We start from the raw sequence: 5387 nt of genomic DNA, 5'->3' as shown, positions 1-5387 counted from the left end.
AAAAAAAAAAAAAAAAAAATACAAACCAACAAACCAGGCTCTGCCCGCCCCCACCTGCCCAAGGACCGCCCCGAGAGCCCCGAACCTCCCCGAGACCCCCGGCAGCCCCCGCAGCACGGGAGGGAAAAGGATTCTCCGGGATCCCCCGGGGACTTTGGAGTCGCCTCCCTGCACCTGCCGGGTCGCCCACCTGGGACACCGGGTGTGGTTCGGGGAGGTTTTGGATGCAGAAATTCTCTGTGCGAGGAGAGAGGCTGAGCTCGCCCCTCCCGCTGATGGGGCCAGGAGTGTGGCTGCTGGTTTTCCAAAGGTCTGGGGTCTGAGTGGGTCTGACAGCCTGGGATTAACTCTGGAACTCAGAGATGGAGTTTCTGGGTTCTGGCATCCCCCTCCTCTCAGACGGAAAATTTTGTGCAATGACAGAATTTCCTCCACAACTCAAACAAGATCGTTTTGGCCCTTGTGTCACAAAGATGACATGAGCTCAGCTTCATTTCTTAGTGCTAACAAAGCTAAAGCTTTTCTTGCCTACAGATTAGATTTTTGGGGGGGGAAAAAGGAAAAAAAAAAAAAGAGGAAAAAAAATTGTCAGGTTCATAGGACCCAGGCACCAGCTCTGGCTTTTGCCCCACTGAATATTGCACTGAGCTGTTTTCAGGACCTGGGAGAACCAAAATGATGAACATGACAAAAGCAGTTTTCCTTGATAAGACTGAAGTGCTGTTTCATATCCTGTTCATCATTCATTATCTCCCAGTGGTGTTAAGCACACAAGTTCTGCACAGTCAGAGGAGATTTGGGGGCTTGCTTAAGTTACCTCAAAACAGGCATTCAGTGCCATTAGAAGAAATATTTCTTTCTGCAGCTTTGTCCATAGGTGTACAGCTCTCCTGCAAGTCCTGTGTCTGTGTTTCCAGCTCTACCTAAATATTACAGATATGCAATATATAGCATTTGTAATCAAATTCTCATTTAATCTTTTTTTTTTTTTTCCTATATGTTTGTCCTTCATTACTGCAAAATGGCACCTGGTCCCTGTCGTGCACAGCCTCAGATGTTACTCCAACAGATTTGTGTGAAAATAAAGAGATTAAAACCTTGGGGGGAAAAAAAAAGAAAAAAAAAAAAAAAAAAAAAAGGTCTGATTTTGACTTTTCTCCTGTCTGTAATGGATGAGTTAAAACTGTGGCCACTCTCACTAGTCAGCAAGGTGGTTCCTGTCACATTGGAATAATGTTTAAGGTCCCACTACAAGGCAGGGAACACATTGTGTCAGGCAATTTCTACTTCTAATGCAAAGAAAAATGCCAAGTGCAAATCTATCAAACATCTCCAGGACAGGAACAGCTCATAATCCCTGCTGAACTTTATTCAACCAACTCAAATATACAAGATCAGAGAATAACAGAATAATTTGGGTCAGGGGATGGAGCTCTGGCCCCAACCTCCCCCCTCACAACTCAAATTTCATGGTCCTGTTGCTCAGGATTTTGTGTTTCAAAGGGAATTTCTCTCAGGAGCCACACTGTAAACACAAAAATGCCACTGAAGGAATATGTGTGGCATTCCAGCCTCCAATATTTCACCTGGATTCTATGATTTAATGCCTTAAAGGTCACTTAAATGAGTTTTTCTAGGTCATGACAACCAGCTTGGAGCAAACTCAAATGTGGATCACTTTTTTATTTTGTAATTTTTTTTGTGTAGTTTTTTGACATGAGTATTTGCAAGCAGTTTTTAGGAGAAGGCATTGCTTGATGGAGCAGACCTGGTCTCTCAATATCTGCTTGTTCTTATATTTTATCTCCTCCATCTGCTTTTCCTATCTCATCTCCACCTGATCAAAATAGCAGTCTATATTCCCATCCTTAAGATTGAAATTAATTAGCTGGAAATTCCTCTTGTAAGAATATTTTTTTCCATCTTAATGAGGAAATCAAGCCTTTTCTTATTGGGCTTTTGTAACATCTTGCTGTAGTTAATGTTATAAACCTCACCTATATTAAAATCTCTGATTTCCTCAGTCTTCTTACATCCCTTCATGACTTTAAACAGATCCTTAAAACCTTATTTAGTCTAAAAACTAATTTCTGTTCATCATATTAATGTGCTTTATTCATTTTACTCTTTGCTGTTTCTCTGTATGTACCCAAAGATCCAATAATGAAATAATGCAGGAAAGAAATCATACTTATTTCTCATAATATTTCTCTATGCTCTGATTCATTTTGCTACTTTTTGTCACAAAATAGGTCCTTTCCTGATAAGCTGCCTCTAACTAAGCTTTTTTTTTTTTTTTCTCCAAGAATTACAGGATAACTAACCAAAGATAAGAACCAGCTTTGTTTTCTTGCTGCTCCACAACACCAACCTGGGCTCAGAATACAACAGATGTGCATAAAAACCTCCTCTTGTTAACAACAGCAAGCCATTGTGTTGGTATGAAACTTAATCAATGAGGCAACAGACCTGAGATTCCTCCTAATCCCCCTCATGGATATTCTGAATCAATTGGTGCCATTTAATGAAAATTACTTGACATTTTCTGAGCTGCTGAGCACCTTTGTGGAAGCTGGAGAATGGGGTTTCGATGCCATATGTTACCTGAAAATGGATTTTGCATAATAAAAACTTCCTGTTTTTCCTCCACCATCTCTTCCTGAGGCTGAAAAAGAGGGTGGGTCAGCCCCACACTGCAGCATGAGCCACTAGCCAGAGCATAAAGGTGAATTTATCGACATTTCTAAACAATCTTTTGATAAATCTGACTGAAGATGCAAAACAAAAAGCCCTGGGATTATGAGAAGGAGGCTGCAATTACAGAGAGCACATAATTCAGTGCTCAGGCAGAACATGGTGTTACTGAGAAACATATTGTGACTGTAATTAACAGCAAAACTTCGTGGTCTTTAAAAAAAGGAGGGCATAAAAAAAAAGCTGCAGGTTTTATTTCTGAGAGTGATCTCTGTGGGGTGTTTGAGACAGAGGGGTGAGAGCAGGAAAATCAAACAGCTGAAGGCAATAGGTTGGGTTTGAGACACTAAAAAGGGAAGGCACTAAATATCAGGCAAGTGCTTGGAGCTGCATGAGGAGAATTTGTCCAGTTGATGTTCTCTGTAAACCCTCCCTGTGTTATCTCCTTACTGTTTTTCTGGGGTAAAATTGAGTCCTGCCATGTCCTGGGGCTCTGACTCCATATGTGCCCATATTCTGTTACTGTTCTTTGGCCTGACCCCAGGGACACCTCCAAAATAAAGGCAGAAATCACAGAGCCCTGGATTATGTGGATTCTGTCCTATCTGTTCTGATCTGTAAACTTAATTTTACCCAAGTATCTAAGGCACTTTGTGAATTTGAAAGATATCCAATTTGTACTTGTCTTCCACAAACATATTATTTAACTCTTTTAAAAATAAACGCCTTTAATCTTTTCAGCATTTCTACTTGAAAAAAACCAAATCTGTCAGCAATCTCTTCTCTACTTCCATTGTATTTTATTCAAGAATAAGCAAGTTATTCTTTCCAACCTAAGAGAAGTTACTTTTCCCAGTGACACACAATAAAATCTTCATTCCTATTAATAGTCTTTAAAGAGTTGACAGACCAGATGTTCCTGTCCTCAGAAATCGTTTCATGCATTGTATTATTCATTGGTTTTCTTGTTTTCCTCTGGCCACTTTAGCTTGATTTCAGTTCTGTTTCTTTTTCAAGAGGAGGATGACAACCCTGATTTTTATTCACTAAAATGCAGGTTTAGGACTAAGCTTGCTCCCATTCTAAGGGCCAAGAAAATATTCACATTTTTCCTAGGTTTAGATTGAGCTTATACAATCGAATTTGGGTAAACAGGAATAACCTATTTTCAACAACACAGAAGTCCAGTTACTGGTGTATACTGGTCTTTGTTTCTTTTATGTTTAAAAGAGAGAGTCATGGAATTCCAGGATGGTTTGGGCTGGGAGGAATCTTTAAACTCATCTCATTCCACTCCTTGCCATGGGCAGGGACACTTTCCACTGTCCCAGGCTGCTCCAAGCCCTGTCCAGCCTGGCCTTGGACATTTCCAGGGATCCAGGGGCAACCACAGCTGCTCTGGGCACCCTGTGCCAGGGCATCACCACCAAAAGAACATTTTTTTCCAGACTTTTCCCTTTGATTATCCCAATTTCTCCAGTGACTGCAGAGGGGACTTACCTCACCCCCCTACAGCAGTACTTGTCTCACCCAATTTCAGACATTAGGAATGTAAATGTGAACTGATTATTCCGGGTTATTTTCACAGTCACAGACACTGCTGAATGCAATCTGCCTGACATAATTTGGATGTCTGTGGAGGACAAGATAATCATTTCCTCAGGGTGTACTCCTCTCCACCAACATCTCTGAAAGGGGTGAAATTCCACACACTTCCCACATTGGGTTATGAATACCTAATGCAGGCTGGCTAAGCTGGAAAAGTGAACTCCCACTGTGGTTAATCACCAGCCTAAGGTAATTAGTCAGTTTACCCTTCCAGTTCCTGCTAGAACCTCCTTTGTGCTGTGTTGGGGTAGGGGACCCTGAGTCCAAAGCCATCCTGTCTGTTTTAGTGACTTCAAAGGCAGCTGTGAGGTGGAGTTTGTTAAAGACATTGGGAAATGTAAACATCAACATGTCGGTGTCCAGCTGCAAACTGGATGTTTCAGCTTCTTTGGGGTCAAAAACCTCCTAAAATGGAATCTTTTAGTCCTTTTAGTCCATTGAGAGGTTCTTTAGAATCCATCAAGTGTACTGGCCAAGATCCTGCATAAATTCACACACTTCAAGGCTCAGTTGTGTTTCCCAGTAAGAGGAGACCATAATCAATTAAGATGCTTTCTAATATAACATAAACATCATATAAACATCTGTGGTTTTAAGTGTTTTCAGTGAAAGGTCAGAAGTTGGCTCAATCTCTGCCCTGTGGGCCCCAGCAGTGCCACAGGAGGAATGGGCAGGAGATGATGGCCAGGAAATTCCACCTGAACATTGTTGGAGTCAGTAAGTCAGGAGTCTCTGATTCCTTTAGAGTGAAATCAGAGTGCAGGGATTGAATTAAAGTCTTTGAATGAAATGAGTAAGTGAATAGATGCAGTAAATAAGTAAGTAAGCAAACAGAATAAGATTTTAGTGCTTTTAGTGAGTAAAAGGTCATAGATGCCAGAGAAGCAGTACATGTTCTAGTGAAGGTTAAAAAACATACTAGTGTTGCCTCAGAGGCTCCAAGAACCTCACTTCAGACATAATAGAGTTAAGAATATTGCTTGCATTTTTCAGCTAGAAAAATATAGGCCATGAACGTAGTCTATACGTAGCCTGGTGTGCTAAGAAACCAGAATTCTAATAGGTTAAGGAGTAGTGGTCCAAGT

The sequence above is a fragment of the Sturnus vulgaris genome, chromosome 1 (genome assembly GCF_052056855.1).
Source record: "Sturnus vulgaris isolate bStuVul1 chromosome 1, bStuVul1.hap1, whole genome shotgun sequence".
Taxonomy (NCBI): domain Eukaryota; kingdom Metazoa; phylum Chordata; class Aves; order Passeriformes; family Sturnidae; genus Sturnus; species Sturnus vulgaris.
The sequence above is the reverse complement of the archived record's forward strand: the minus strand, read 5'-3'. Positions refer to the sequence as shown.